The sequence below is a fragment of the Oryx dammah genome, unplaced genomic scaffold (genome assembly GCF_014754425.2).
Source record: "Oryx dammah isolate SB20612 unplaced genomic scaffold, SCBI_Odam_1.1 HiC_scaffold_24, whole genome shotgun sequence".
In the NCBI taxonomy this organism is placed as follows: domain Eukaryota; kingdom Metazoa; phylum Chordata; class Mammalia; order Artiodactyla; family Bovidae; genus Oryx; species Oryx dammah.
The window spans coordinates 19,145,620-19,162,293 of record NW_024070208.1 but is presented as its reverse complement, the minus strand read 5'-3'; the positions used below and the strand labels follow the sequence as shown (position 1 = coordinate 19,162,293).

The following is a 16,674-nucleotide window of genomic DNA, read 5'->3' as shown; positions in this document are numbered from 1 at the left end:
TTTATATAGTTTTGACCTTAGAATCATGTATGTTTACATATTCAAAACTAAAATAAACAGGTAGAAAGAGAAATCTAAAAAGGAAATAAATTTACGTAACTATAAAGAATTTTGATGACATAGCCACTCAAAAAAAGGAACAATTTTAGTAACTTTATTTTATCTTTCAAATTTATTTATGGCTGCATTGGGTCTTCATTGCTGCTGAAAGTCTTTCTATAGTTGCAGTGCTTAAGCTTCTCATTGCAGTGGCTTCTCTTGTTGCAGAGATGAGCTCTAGGGTGTGCAAGCTGAGTAGTTGCAGCTAATGAGCTTAGTTGTCCCACAGCATGTGGGATCTTCCCAGACCAGGGATCAAACCAGTATCCCCTGCATTAGCAGGCAGATGCTTAACCACTGGACCACCAGGGAAGCCCTAATTTTAGTGACTTTAGAACATAAATTCTGGACTATACCTTGGCCCTCTGCATCTGCAGTGTCAACCAACTACAGATCGAGCATGTTCCGGGAAAAAAAAATTTGAGAAAGTTCCAAAAAGCAAAGCTTGAATTTCCCCCAATTTATAGAGCATGTACATTGTTAAATAATGTAGAGATAATTTAAAGTATATCTGTAATGTTTATGTAAGGGATCTAAGCATCCATGGATTTTGTTGTTCATGAGGGGATTGGGCTGGAACCAGTCCCCCATGGATAACAAGAGATGACTGTACCTTAGTGGGATATACTCAGTAGTATAATTGTTGTTGCATTGCTATTTTTGAAGTATTTTATGTCTATTGTTGGGTAAAATAAGTATTACAGAATATTAATTCTTGAACAGAGCCACAGTAGTTTATCAGGGCTATGACTTAGAAAATTTAGCTTGGAAAGTCCTTTGCTAAATTGAGCAAAGTGGAAATGAAGTACAAAATTACACGGAAAGACAGCTAACATAACAGAGTGCGGGTCACATGGCAGGCTTTGTGCTAATTTGACTCTTAACAGGTGTCCTTTGAGATTTGTGATACTATTTTCATAAGAGGGTCAGAGATATTGAGATTTAAACCCAGATCTATGTGATTCCAAAGCCTGTGTTTTTTCTACTACATTATTGTAGGATATATACATCAAGTATTGAGAAGAAAGAATATCAAGAGCTAAATGTTCTATTTAAACTGGTAGTTGCTGCTCAGAAAATAAAGATGCAGACCCAGAGTCAGTGGTTTACACATTCTTCATGCAAGAGCATTATACTGAAGGAGAGAGTGTAAGTTTTCTCTTATTACTAATGGGAAAATGTAAACATACACACATGTACATGTGTACACCATCATATAGATGTTGAGAGAGAAAAATTTTATAAAAGTTGCCACTGATGACTGAAATTAGTGAAAGATATGAACTAAAGCCCAAAGCAGAAAAGAAAAAAGAATCTAGTAGTCATGGGTTTTCATGGTGCTTTTATCAGCAAAAAACCTTTCAAAGCTTCCCTTTGTGATATTTTAGAGCTCTTCTAAGCTTTGCACAATTTTTTGTACATATTGAAGTTGTGTAGTTTGGAAAATACTAGTTTAGATAAAGAGGTTTCCTCCTGTGTAAGGTGAAGGCTGATAGGGATTTCAGCTGTGTTAGAGTTCCTCTCATCCATACCACCCTTTCACATTTCTACTTATTTCCCCCAATGTTGAAATATTTTTATTTGGTTCAATACTACTTTTTAAAACATCTACCAGTTAAAGTAATCAGGGTAGGCTATTTTAATTTGATTTATTTGTATTGATCTATGGTGATGATGAAAATCCAATTTATAATTCTATGTACCTGATAACAATAAGAAAAAACTGTTAAAATTTCTATAAAGATTTTTTAAATTAAGTTTTTAGCTTTTCTTTTTGTCAGAAGCTGTGTTGATCAGTGACTGTGGTGAAGGCTGAGAAAGTTGAAGCAAATCTGCAGGTGATACAAACTTCTAAGGTAAGCTAACATACTGGATTGACCAAAAAGTTCATTTGGGTTTCTCCATATCATCTAACAGAAAAGCCTGAACGAACTCTTTGGCCAACCCAATAACTCAGTCAAGATTATAGGTGCCCTTGACAGACTTGTAGACTACCCTAACACACCAAAACAAGATTTATCAGGAATAATTATAATATCCCAATTTAAATTGTGCAAAGCAATTGCAGAAGTATTAAATAGATTTCCATTTCTGAGAATATGATAGAGAAAAGAAAGTGAAGTTTCTTAGTCATGTCAGACTCTTTGTGACCCCATGGACTGTATGCAGCCTGCCAGACTCCTCTGCCCATGGGATTTTCCAGGCAAGAATAGTGGAGTGGGTTGCCATTTCCTTCTCCAGGGGAATCTTCCCGACCCAGGGATTGAACCCAGGTCTCCTGAATTGCAGGCAGACTCTTTACTGTCTGAGCCACCAGGGAAGATCATGATAGAGAAGACATCCATAAAATATGTAAAATAGTAGATTCCATATTAAAAAATCCTTTAAAATAAATGCATGAACCTATAAGAAAACAAAGGAAACTTTCTGGGGCTAGAAACCAAGCAAGTCTATTCTGTGAGGTAAACAAGTGCTGAAATCACTGAATACTTTGGCGGCATCCATCAATTTCTGTTGGCATAGAAATTTGTACATGGAGAAAAATGGAGACTTGGAGAAAATCCTTTGCATTCTGCAAAGTGTAGGGGGCCTGTTAGAGATCATCCTGGAGAGGCATATAACTCTAGGTGGAGTTAAAATCTCCCTGAGCAATTCCTGGTTACCAGGTCACATTTACTTGGATTTGAGGCCTTATTTTATACTATTTTCATGGTCTCTAAACTCTGCAAGTAGAGAGTTTTAATTTATAATAGACATGGGTCTGTGACAGTTTTCAGAAACCATCACAAATCCTCCATAGAGAGGATTATCAACCTAGTTATCAAATAATCATAGTTAACATTCTAAAAAATAAGCTCATACACATTTTTTTAAAATCACAAAACATAACAAGGGAGAAAAAATAAAAATACATTGAGCTAGAGTCAGCAGAAACCAGAACTAAAACTTATCTACAGATATTTCAGCTATTAGAAGTATCCAAGATATAAGATAAATATATTTAATTAAAGAGGGATTTTCAAATATAAAAAGTAACAGACTATAAAAATGGCCAGGCACACTAAAATAAGAACAAATTAGGATATCAGAAATGATAAACCCCATAATAAAACTAAGAAGTAAAGATGTTAAACCCAGCATATAAGGCACAGTTAAAAAGAGAAAGAAACTGTAGTTAAACTTGTGAATTTTTTTCAAAAAGTACCTTCTACAGTACTACATGATCTGTGGTTGGCTGAACCCACAGATGTGGTTACTGCAATTACAGAAAGCTAATTTTAAAGTTAAACATAGATTTTTGACTGCATGGTGGTTAGTACCCCTAACCCTCCATTTGTTCCAGGTTCAACTGTGCATAGAAGGCCATACACAAAGAAAAAAGACACAGAAAAAATAAAAGAAACTGTGAGATGAGTTAATCAGAATAACAGGATACAATTTGTGCAAGAAAGTTAATACTAAAGTAGAAAAGATGAACTTCTCTACAGAGAAAGCATCATCCCCTTTGTAAGGGGATAAAAGAAGAAAAAAACTAATTTCATTTAGTGAGTTCCTGAACTCATCACATAAAAGTCAGCACTTCCTCCTTGTCTTACTTTTTAATTCAAGATAAAGAACGTAGTAGAACAGGAAAGTGATTCATAATTTTAAAAAATCAGTTGTAGATTTATTTTCTGAGAATAAAGCAGGATAAAGCAGTGAACAAAACACACAAATTCCCTCCCTTCAGATTAACTTATGTTCTAGTGTCCTTAAAGTCATTTAGGAAGTAAACATCAAGACAACAGCATGCTTTCTCCTTTTCTTTTCATTCATAACTTTCCTCAGCATGGGATTATAATGGAGATCCAGGAGTCTGCAGACCTTATCATATTCAGAGGATACAATAGTGTAGAGTATGTACATTATATATATCAGAGCCTACATTTTTTAAAAAAATGCCTGTTTAAAGAGAAACATAGCTGCTACTTTTTAAAAAAAGAAACTTTCTACTTATAAATGCTATGGTAGAAAGCTCAGTGTTTTTCTTTTTAAACTAGAACATTTATTGAGCAACTAATTATCAAAACTCTTAAGATCAACTGGATGCTGCCACAGCTGCTCTTTTGGGATTAGGTGATGTTATTTAGGAACTCAGGCCTGAATCTGCTGTATACAGCTTTTAGGTGCCTTATTCAACTAGTGCCAGTGGCCTTTCTTTTAGCCTTGGCACTCCAGTTATATTTTCTCTTGCACTTGGCAGGGTAGTCACATTTGCCACAGATCGATTTATGTCAGTGATAGTATTTATGTCAGTATTCTTGCCTGGAGAACCCCATACACAGAGGAGCCTGGCGGGCTCTAGCCCATGGGGTCGCAAGAGTCAGACACAACTTGGTGACTAAACCACCACCACCACCATACACATATGATAGCTGATTCACTTCATTGTGCAGCAGAAACTAATACCATATTGTCAAACAGTTGTATTCCTATAAAAAATGAATTTGAAATACTCATATATTTTATCATTTAATTTTTATTTAGCATATTTTTCTTATATGAATATATGACACTTTCAAATGTTATTTTTACATTCTATTAAATTCTATAATAAAATGGTAGCATAGCATAATTTATTCAACCATTTCTTTTTTATAGCTATTCTAGGCTTTCCTATCATAAATAACATTGTGTAACATCACTGAATATCTGGTCATATTTCTGATTACTTTCTCAGACTAGCTTTCTGTTAGTAGAAATGGTGTGTTAAAGAGCATAAACATTCTGAAAAATTGCTTCCTAGAAGTATTCTTAGTGATTTTATTCTGCACAGCAGCATATGAGACTTTGTCTCACTGCATGGTGGTAGTCTATGTTTTAAAAAATCTTTCTTCTATTTCTTAGGAAGATTCTGTTTCTTATAACAGTTATGCTTCTTTTACTAAGGTGAAAACTTTCATCTACATTTTTGATTCTGTATTGAAATGGAGAAATTGTCCATCTTTTAGTAGTTGGCACAAGAATTAGTTCACATTTCCTTTGTAAAACAAGAGACCGTGTGTGTTTATATTTATTACAGATTTTTCCCCCTGTGGTCAGTAGTTATTAATTATTTCTCCTATTCTATAATTATTTCTCCTATTCTAGATCATGTTTTAGAAGTCTTTAGAGTTATGGTAAAATGTGTTTTATAAAGAAAATGGAATCCAACTATAGTTACTGAACTAATTCCATAGAGATTTTTCCATTCAGTGTATATGTTTTATTATAAGTTCTATGTATTTGTTTGCTGTAAATGGATTTGTTGGAATCTGAAAATTAAATATCTTGTTTAAAAGGACTTTCCATTATTAACAAGCTTCAAAACATAGAAAGGGATACTCTGAGACAAGTTTCCCTTGACATTTTAAACTGAGTAATTTATAACTCAAGGTTTTCTTTCTCTTCATTCAGCCTTATCTTTATTTGTCCTTTCTGTGTTCTTTTTAAATCCTGTTCTCTCCTTGGCTCTAGAGCACCAGCTTACAAATTGTACTTTTAAAGATTTATAATAGAAATAATATGATTTTCCAACATAAAATTTTTCATGTAGTTCTGATTTCAATAATTTGTAGCAAAGTGAAAGTTTGTAAAAACTTGGAAAATTAGAAGATGACATACTTTATAAAAAGAGCAAACATGGGCTGAGAGTTGTTTAAAAGCTATATTGTATTCATAACTGATTCAAGAAAGAACTTTTCATAGAAGTATCGACTGTGGAAAAAGTAGAAAATAGCTCCAGCAAAGAAGGGCAGAGAAATATGAGACTGACCACCATCTGACTCTAGTTTTATAGCACTAAGCCCATCTTTGTTGGTTATGATGCTATTGTATATTATACCTGAGGATTCCATGATTTCTTTCTTTTGTCATTCTCTGTTAGTCCTTAAATTGGGAAGTTGGAGGAATACCGTAGCATGTTTCTTACCTAGTTAGTTTTTGTGGTGCAATTGTAAGTGAAATTGTAACCATTGGACGTAGGATTTGATGTACATGAATTATAGCCTTTAGCTTTTCTTCTTACTACATTTATGTGTTTTTGTAACCTTACTTTTCACTCTGCTCCAGTGCACATTCTGTTACTTCACTCTTACTCTCTTGAGATGATTTTGAGTCCTTCTCTTCTGAGAAAATGGAAGCAATCATGTGCTTTGTAACTTCATTCCTCTTTACCTGGACAGTTTCTTTATGCACTCTTTCTCTTCCTTTTTCATTTTAGAAAAATATATATACTTCTTTGTGGGGGTTGAACTTTCCACTTATGGTCTTGATTCCATCTTCTGTTGTGGGCTTCAGACTCTTGCCTCATTAATTGCCCTCTTCTTATCTTGCATCTTCCTCCTATCTGTTCCACCCACTCAGTCTACTGACAGTTCAAAGTTAACAACAAAAAAGCAACAAAAATCCCTTCAAGCTCTCCTTCTGTTCCTTATCAAATGCTTGGAAACAGTGTTGTACGCTAGTGCCTTCATCAGCTCATCCTTAACCTCTTACAATCCTACTTTTGCCCTGGACTTCTGTTGTGTGTCAGGTACTGCGAAGACTCTGACCTTTCCATTCAGTGTTCTAGATGAGGCAGCTGAGCCATGCTACCTAGATCTGAACCACTATTACCAGTTTCCCAGAAGGACTGGCTAGGAGTCCTCTTCCTGCTTTATGCTTTGCTATAGTGCCCACATGGGGCTTCCCAGGTGACGCTAGTGGTAAAGAACCTGCCTGCCAATGCAGGAGACCTAGGAGATGCAGGTTCAAGCCCTAGGTAGGGAGGATCCCTTGGAGGAGGACATGGCAACCCACTCCAGTATCTTGCCTAGAGAATCCCATGGACTGAGGACCCTAGCGGGCTACAGTCCACGGACTTGCAAAGAGCTGGACACGACTGAAGCGACTTAGCACGCATGGTGCCCTATGATCTGGTGATAGCAACCTGGCTTTGACCTCTCTATCGAGAAAGAGAAACACAAAAAGACAAAATGGTTGTCTGAGGAGGGCTTACAAATAGCTGAGAAAAGAAGAGACGCTAAAGGCAAAGTAGAAAAGGAAAGATATACCCATTTGAATGTAGAGTTCCAAAGAATAGCTAGAGAGATAAGAAAGCCTTTCTCAGTAATCATTGCAAAGAAATAGAGGAAAACAATAGACTGGGGAAGACTAGAGATCTCTTCAAGAAAATTAGAGATACCAAGGGAACATTTCATGCAAAGATGGGCACAATAAAGGACAGAAATGGTATGGACCTAGCAGAAGATAAAAGAAGAGGTGGCAAGAATACACAGAAGAACTATACAAAAAAGATCTTCATGACCCAGATAACCATGATGGTGTGATCAGTCACCTAGAGCCAGACATCCTGGAATGTGAAGTCAAGTGGGCCTTAGAAAGCATCACTATGAACAAAGCTAGTGGAGGTGATGGAATTCCAGTTGAGTTATTTCAAATCCTCAAAGATGCTGCTGTGAAAGTGCTGTACTTAATATACCAGCAAATTTGGAAAGCTCAGCAGTGGCCACAGGACTGGAAAAGGTCAGTTTTCATTCCAATCCCTAGAAAGGCAATGCCAAAGAATGCTCAAACTACCACACAATTGCATGCATCTCAACGCTAGTAAAGTAATGCTCAAAACTCTCCAAGCCAGGCTTCAACAGTATGTGAACCGTGAACTTCCAGATGTTCAAGCTGGATTTAGAAAAAGCAGAGGAATCAGAGATCAAATTGCCAACATCCACTGGATCATGGAAAAAGCAAGGGAGTTCCAGAAAAACATCTACTTCTGCTTTATTGACTATGTCAAAGCCTTTGACTGTGGATCACAACAAACTGTGGAAGATTCTTAAAGAGATGGGAATTCCAGACCACCTGACCTGCCTCTTGAGAAATCTGTATGCAGGTCAGGAAGCAACAGTTAGAACTGGACATGGAACAACAGACTAGTTCCAAATAGGGAAAGGAGTATGTCAGGGCTTTATATTGTCACCCTAGTTATTTAACTTGTATGCAGAGTACATCATGCAAAATACTGGGCTTGATGAAGCACAAGCTGGAATCAAGATTTGCCAGGAGAAATATCAATAACCTCAGATACACAGATGACACCACCCTTATGGCAGAAAGCAAAGAAGAACTAAAGAGCCTCTTGATGAAAGTGAAAGAGGAGAGTGAAAAAGTAGGCTTAAAACTCAACATTCAGAAAATGAAGATCATGGCATCTGGTCCCATCACTTCATGGCAAATAAATGGGGAAACAATGGAAACAGTGAGAGACTTTATTGTTTTGGGCTCCCAAGTCACTGCAGATGGTGGCTGCAGCCATGAAATTAAAAATCACTTGCTCCTTGGAAGAAAAGCTATGACCAACCTAGACAGCATATTAAGAAACTAAGACATTACTTTGTCAACAAAGGTCTATCTAGTCAAAGCTGTGGTTTTTCCAGTAGTCATGTATGGATGTGAGAGTTGGACTATAAAGAAAGCTGAGCGCCGAAGAATTGATGCTTTTGAACTGTGATGTTGGAGAAGACTCTTGAGAGCCCCTAGGACTACAAGGAGATCCAATCAGTCAATCATAAAGGAAATCAGTCCTGAATATTCATTGGAAGGACTGATGCTAAAGCTGAAATTGCAATACTTTGGCCACCTGATAAGAAGTACTGACTCATTTGAAAAGACCCTGATGCTCAGAAAAATTGAAGGCAGGAGGAGAAGGGGACGACAGAGGATGAGATGGTTGGATGGCATCACTGACTCAATGGACATGAGTCTGAGCAAACTCTGGGAGCTGGTGATGGACAGGGAGGCCTGGCGTGCTGCAGTCCATAGGATCGCAAAGAGTCGGACACAACTGAGTGACGGAAATGAACTGATCAGCCTATATTTCAGGATTTTAGGGGAATATGAATACTTAAAGGTCCCCTTCCTTGTCCTACTTCTTTGGATATCACTGTTTCTGCTAATACTTTTGGTTTGTAAGAATTGAAAGTGAGCCTTGGCAGTTAGATTACAGGTGTATACAGGTGCTCATCCCTGCTCTACAGTGTTCAGTACTGTTATTGCACACTTCATATTCTTGATGCTCTGACTTTTGGTCATAGTGATAGTATACTCTTCTGCTTCTCCTTTCCTTCTCTGACTATGATTTCTTTAGTCACTGTTTTTTTCTACCACCACCTGTAGGTGTCCTTTAAAGGTTTGTTCTTGTCTTTCTTGTTGGTCTCTTATATTGCATTGACTTCCCAAGTGGCACAGTAGTAAAGAATCCGCCTGCCAATGAAGGAGACAGGAAATGAGGGTTCGATCCCTGGGTCAGAAAGATCCCTTGGAGTAGGAAATAGCAACCCATTCCAGTATTCTTTGCTGGAAGATTCCATGGACAGAGGACCCTAGCTGCTAGCGGTCCATGGTGTCGCAAAGAATTGGACAAGCATGAGCAGTTGAGGAGCATACATTGTATAGGCAGCATGAGTGACCCCCGATGTATGTCTCTGGCTCTATTTTCTCTCCTAGTTCTGTGTGTTCAACTGCCTCTGTAAACATCTATATCCAGAAGTCTTGCTGGCATCTCAAACTTGTTACATAAAAGCAAGTTGTTTTTGTGTAAAGATTTGTTTTTTCTTCTTTGGCCCTTATTTACTTTGAAGATATTACCCATCTACTCTCACACAGGCATGGAAACTCATCATCCTGTCTGTTCTCTCCATTACCACCTACATTTATTCAGTGGCCAAATCTATTGTCTCTCACAGTCACATAGTCCTCTCCTTCCCACTGTGTAGTTAGTTTCATTGTCATCCTGCTGCTGCTGCTGCTAAGTCACTTCAGTCGTGTCCGACTCTGTGCAACCCCATGGACTGCAGCCTACCAGCTCCTCCGCCCATGGGATTTTCCAGGCAAGAGTACTGGAGTGGGTTGCCATTGCCTTCTCCACATTCTCATCCTGCTGCTGCTGCTGCTAAGTCACTTCAGTCGTGTCAGACTCTGTGCGACCCCATGGACTGCAGCCCACCAGGCTCCCCCATCCCTGGAATTCTCCAGGCAACAACACTGGAGTGGGTTGCCATTTCCTTCTCCAATGCATGAAAGTGAAAAGTGAAAGTGAAGTTGCTCAGTCGTGTCTGACTCTTCGTGACTTCATGGACTACAGCCCACCAGGCTCCTCCCTCCGTGGGATTTTTCAGGCAAGAGTACTGGAATGGGTTGCCATTGCCTTCTCCACATTGTCATCCTAGATTAGTACAATTGCCTTTCGTTTCATCTCTGCCTATTTCTCTACCTTTTTGATTCTTTTTTACTCTTCTAAATTCATACTCATGAAAGAGTTTGATTATCTCATGGCTCTCCTTTGCCCACAAATTAATGGTTAAACTCATTAGCCTAGTATTACAAACTCTTCATAATCTGGTCCCAATCAATTTTTCTTTTTACTGTCATTCACATAGCATTTGCTTGCCAGGGTCCTGCCCTGGTGGATCCAGGGTAATTCGAAGCAGGGACGGCATGGCAAGGAAAAACTTGTTTATTTAGAAATATAAAAAGAGATTAGGAAGAAATCGTGTAGTAGGAAAATTTAGTGGAGAAAAGAGGCTGAATAACTTGATTTACGTGGAAAACCAATAAAGTTCCAAGACAAGGAACTTGCACCATCTACGTTAGGCCATCAGCGTCCCCTTGAATAGTGGGGGGGTGCCCCGCCCTGGGCTCCCTCTCACGTGGATCTTAAAAGCCAGGGCAAGTAAGTAGACATGGCGAGCCTCCACACCCCAGATGGGAATTCAGCCAGAAAATAGAGTAAGAAAAGAAGACATGGGGGAAACCAGTCCAGTGACTGGCCCCCCCTCTATTGTTGTAAAGGCTTTTTATACCTTTTTTTTGTACATAGAGATCAATGGATAATATAAAATTATGCAGCGTCAGCAGCCCTGACTCTTATCGAGACCAGGCTTTCTCTCTGCATACCTAGTTGTATACACAAGTCTTAGGTGATTTACATCATCTTCTAGCCAGAAGGCCAATTAACATTTTACGGCCCTTTTCTGATAAGTTTGTCAACCAGAAGACTTATTTGTGGTGTTCTTCCCAAAGTCTGGTACCACTCTCAGAAAGCACTAAATAAAGTTACATTCTTACATAGCAAGGATACAATAATTTATAACAAGTAAAAGGAGTACAGTGATTTATAACAAAGAGAAAAGTAATTAACTCAAAAGTCTAGTGTTGCTAACATCAAAACTACTATATTCCTTTTTCTATATCCCAATTACATTGATTAATATCCTTCAGATGCCTAAAAGATAAAGAATATGGAGGCCTGGCAGCAGTCATTGACTCAACAGTGAAACCCATCACCAGTATAATTTTTAGCTTTTTAGAAAAGGCTCTGTATCTTTAAGATGCTTTAAGCTTTGTGCCTCTCCAGGTTGGGGGGCTGTAAACAATTCACAAGTTGTAAAAAGTCCGGGGGAACCTGTCAGGCAAGTTAGAGAGCCATAAGAGGGGTCTGAGCTGAAACATTCCTTTCATATGCAGGAGACTGAAGCCCTGAGTTAACTTTTTTCCAGAGAATGTCAGAAGAGTGGAAAGCACAGTACAATAAAATCAGGCCGACTCTGGTTTTGGGGGGTAGATGTTCAGGAAAACCCAGGGGGAACCCCTGAAGCCAGATCATGCCTTTGCATTTTGTCGGGCTTCCTTCCTCATGACCTTTGCCACGGGCGGGATTCCTCACGCTGGCTCCCGGCATTTGCTTCTGATAAACTAAATTATTGTTTGTTATTTACATCTTGCAGTTCCTAAATCCTCTGTTCCTATCTCCATGTGACCAAATGCTACCCATCATTCAGAACTGGGTTCAGTGTACCTTTTCTCTGAAACCTGTGATTCTTCAAGATATAAGTACAGTTTGGCTTTCCTGAGTTTTTTGGCATTTCATTCATTTGTGATTCATAACTTTTTGCCTTACACCGTAGTGATTTTTGGTACATGTATTATACCCCTTAAGAGAATGTGAATTCCTTTTCACTCTGTAGCCCCAAAGAGCATATTTTCCTCAGATGGTTGGATGAATGAATCCTATATATGGACATGATAAGAAAGTTGTAACAGGGCCTTGCCATTGTGTTCAGGGCCATTTCATGTTAGTTGTATGGTTTGTCCACTGCTCAAAACTCTTGGCTAGGGAAGTGAGTAGGGCCTGAAATCCAGCTCACATTCCCCATTCCCTCCAATCAAACTATGTGCCAGGCTGGTGCAGGGTTGCATCTGCCTGAAGAAAAGAATACTTGCCCTTTGCATGATGATGCTATAGTCTGGTTAATCTGTGCACCTGCTTGACTGCACCTGTCTCTTTTTCTGACTCTTACCAAAGTAAGCTAGTAGCAACCCTGAAAGTATTGACAGTATTGATTGAAGTTCATTATGGAAACTACCTTGGGGACTTCCCTGGTGGGCCAGTGGCTAAGGCTCCCTGCTCCCAATGCTGGGGGCCCAGGTTCAATCCCTGGTTCAGGAACTAGATCCCACATGTGGAAACAAAGATGAAAGATCCCACGTGTGGCAACTAAGACCTGGTGCAGCCAAATAAATAAATAAATATTAAAAAACCCTACTTTGTGTCACATAGAAAGTACCCCAGATTTGTTTGTTGAATGAAAGATGTGGATTAATCAAGTGTAAAATAAAGCATTGTTATAGACAGTCTCCTTGATAATTTGCAATTAATCTCAAATTCATAAATATTCTGGAACCCTTGTGATACCTCTAGAACCTTTGAGATTTCTTGTAATATTTTACTTAGATCAAATGGCTAATATCCCATTTCCCTTTCCCCTACCTCAACTCTATCTTTGGTTAGAGTAAATTAGACTAGACTCTAGAGTTTCTGTACTCCTGTCCTGTGCTTTTTTAAAATGCTACATCCAGGGAATTTCTTGGCTGTCCAGTGATTAGGAATCCATGCTTTTAATGCCAAGGGCAGGTTCAGTTCCTGATGGGGGAACTAATATCCCACAGGCCATGTGGTGTGGCCAAAAAAACCCAAAGAAACTGCATCCAGAATTATTTTTTAATTTTAATTGGAGGCTAATTACTGTAAATATTATGGTTGTTTTTGCCATACATTGACATGAATCAGCCATGGGTGTACATGTGTTCCCCATCTGGAAACCCCCTCCCATCTCCCTCCCCATCCCATCCATTAGGGTCATCCCAATGCACCAGCCCTGAGCACCTTGTCTCATGCATCGAACCTGGACTGGCAATCTATTTCAGAATTCTTTTAATTGAATTATTTTGGCCTGGTTGGTGTATAAGGCTTTTTTTTTTTCTTTTTTTTTGGACTTCCCTGGTGACTCAGATGGTAAAGCGTCTGCCTACAATGCGGGAGACCCAGGTTCAATCCCTCGGTCAGAAAGATCCTCTGGAGAAGGAAATAGCAGCCCACTCCAGTACTCTTGCCTGGAAAATCCCATGGACAGAAGAGCATGGTAGGCTGCAGTCCATGGGGTCACAAAGAGTCGGACACGACTGAGCGACTTCACTTTCACTTTCACTTTTTCTTTTTTGGACTGTGCTATGGCAAACTCAATGGACATGAGTTTGAGAAAACTGCAGGAGATAGTGAAGCACAAAGAAGCCTGAGGGTGCTGCAGTTCATCAGGTCGCAAAGAGTTGGACCCACCTGAGTGACTGAATAACAAAAGTGTCATACAGGATCTTAGAACCTCAACCTGGGGTCACCCAACCTTCCTGCAGTGGAAGCACAGAGTCTTAACCACTGGACCACCAGGAAAGTCTTAAGACAAATTTAAAAGTCCTTAAACACACAGTTAATGACTCGGTGTGTGGGTTATATGTATCTCGGGGGCTCTTACTGTGGCACTTTGCATCTACTAAGTGTTTTATGAATGAGGTTGACTACAAACTACCTGTGACCCCCTCCAAAGGATCTGCCTCATCTAAGAGTAGTCACAGAGAAACTTCAAGTTGGATGATGTACTTTTAGAATATAAGAGTATTTTTTTTTTATTTTATGAGTGGATCAGTGTCTAACATTTAACAGTTAACTAGATGCCAGGCATGCATGTATAGTGTATTTCACTTGATCTTCTTAACTAGCGCTGGAGTGTATATGTTTGTATCCAACTTAGGGATAATATTGCTTATATACAATCTGTTTTCATTCAAGTCTGGGTCAGCCTAATTCCAAAGATTCTGTGGCCTATGAAACTAGCCACTTGATATGAGAAGAATGTTCACAATAGTTTACCACATAAACCCCTTCAGAGGCTATATATCTATATTCATTTATTAGTGAATAGATGTACATAGATATATATTTTATCTTGGCATTAAGGAAACAAGGTGATTCTTCCTTAGACTGGCATGGTAGAGCTCACTGCTGAGACCTAAGTATTTTAGCTGCCACTGCAGCGCTGTACCAGCAGGGGGCCAGAGTAGTGCTCCAAATTGAGAAAAGGTCTGCTGTTCTCAACTTAAAGATTGCTCCAGCATTTAGGAAATACAGCCAGTGGGCAGGATTGTCACCTAAATTCTGTAATCCAAGCTTCCTCCTGCCTAAAAAAAGCAGGAAGAGATGGAAGCAGAGTTAGCATGAGAACAAAAACAGACTAATGAAGCTTTGTTATCTTGCTGAAGATCTTTTAAAGCTTTCCAAATTTAGCCAAGGATTAGCAATTAATGGATAATTGGAAATGTGTTTTCATTCTGTCATTTAACCCCCATTTCACTGCAGCTTGGACACCTCTAAAGCATTTCTCATCTAGCATTTCTTCTATATTCTGCTTTTATGAAAACAATTTGAATATCTTAAGCAAGTTCCAGGGTAACAATTCTGCCTAAAATGGGAATTATGAAAAGAACTTGAGGTATCTGTGGTACGTGGATAGCATGGCAAACTCCTAAGGTAGTAAATAGATTCTTTGCTTTGGGGCTTTCTTTTTGGCTTAAGACCATTGAAGAATAAGTCAAATGTTATTCCTAGGCTACCTGAATATGTAGCTGTGGTATTAATATTTTGTATTCACACTGTAGTCTTTAAGAAGAGAGAAAAATAGAGAAACAAAAGCATAAATGAGAAGGGGAGGGGGACAAAGAGAGAGGTAAATACCACTTAAAAAAATCTTTAGTTGCCCAAATTAGCAAAGTAATAGCAATAAGTTCACAATACTTGAACTTATTCAAATATATATATACATATATTTTATGGTGGTGAAAGTAACAGTCATTTCTGCTTTAACACGTTTTGAAAACACAGATTTGTTCCAATATGATTGATGTATTAGGAAACATTTGAACATAATGCAGATTTCTCATTGTACAGTTTCATGAATGCAGAAAGCCACCCAGCTGAACCAAGCCATGGAGAAATACACAAAACATAGAAATGCATACATCTCAGACACATACCAGCCATCTCTGTATACCTCACGTTATGTGAGTCATATTCATCCACCTTTGGTGTTACAACTTTTCAGCTGATAACAGACAACCCTCCCATCCAAGTACTAACCAGGCCCAACCCTGCTTAGCTTCCAAGTGAGATGAGATCAGGTGCATTCAGGGTGGTATGGCTATCAACAAGATAAATCCTATTTCCACTTTTGACCTAATTCACAAGCTATAAATCTTCTAACATCTACCTCCACAAGCAAATACCAGGTCTTTTTCAAGGAAAATGCCATATTTATTATGGTATTTATGTATTTGTTTATGCCATATTTATTTTATGTATTTCTTATTTTTATTAGGTTCCTACTTTAAGAGAAATAAGTATGTTTCTGATGACATTATTATTGAGCTCCAACCCGATTTCCCCCATAATTTCTTTGGTTCTTACTACATGATACAGAGCTGTGTAATGTGATTTTTTAGGAACACTTACCTTGTTTTGTAGTGAAACTGATTGTACATGTTAATTATAGCATATTTGGAAAACAATAGAATATATGAATGTAATCATCAGTGTTCCAGGACTTCCCTGGTGGTCCAGTGATTAAGACTCTGCACTCCAAACGCAGGGGGCCCAAGTTCCATCCCTGGTCAGGGAACTAGATTCCACTTGCTGCAACTGAAAAAACAAAATTCCCACATGCTGCAACTAAAGGTCACACATGTGGCAACTAAGACCTGGCACAGCCAAGTTAATAAACAAATAAGTAAATAAAAAGAAATTTTAAAAGAAAATTTAAAATATATTTTTTTTAAATTACCAGTGTTCCAACTAACGTTAACCCTTGGTATTATTTCCATATCCATATAAAAAAAATGTTTGTGGAAAAATTAGAACAAAAATTGTGAGCTCATATTCTTTATTAAGCTTAGGATCTTGGATTTTTTAACTTGATATTATGCAATAAATATATCCCCATTTCTTTAAATATTCTTAAGCAGTTTGTCTATGATATTCTGTATGGATGAATGAACTCCACTCAGTATTCAGCAGGCATGCTGAATGGCCTGGGACTATGCTAGTTGTTTGTACACTTGCTTCGGTTGGTCAATGCCCATGCTACATGGAATCCAATGATTAAATATAGTCAATCA

At 38.4% G+C, this 16,674-nt stretch overlaps 1 protein-coding gene across 3 annotated transcripts in view; it reads left to right on the top strand.

The window, feature by feature from the left end:
• The window catches only part of CAB39L (calcium binding protein 39 like), a 94,634-nt gene that overhangs the window by 6,988 nt on the left and 70,972 nt on the right, over window positions 1-16,674 (top strand). The window contains exons 2-3 of one of the 3 annotated variants that reach the window (XM_040266969.1): window positions 1,099-1,248; window positions 1,881-1,955. The exons of 1 other annotated variant lie outside the window; for it this stretch is intronic. The gene's annotated coding sequence lies outside the window, so the exon portion shown is untranslated. The remainder of the gene's footprint in view (window positions 1-1,098; window positions 1,249-1,880; window positions 1,956-16,674) is intronic. One more of the 3 variants, XM_040266970.1, reaches the window with a different exon arrangement.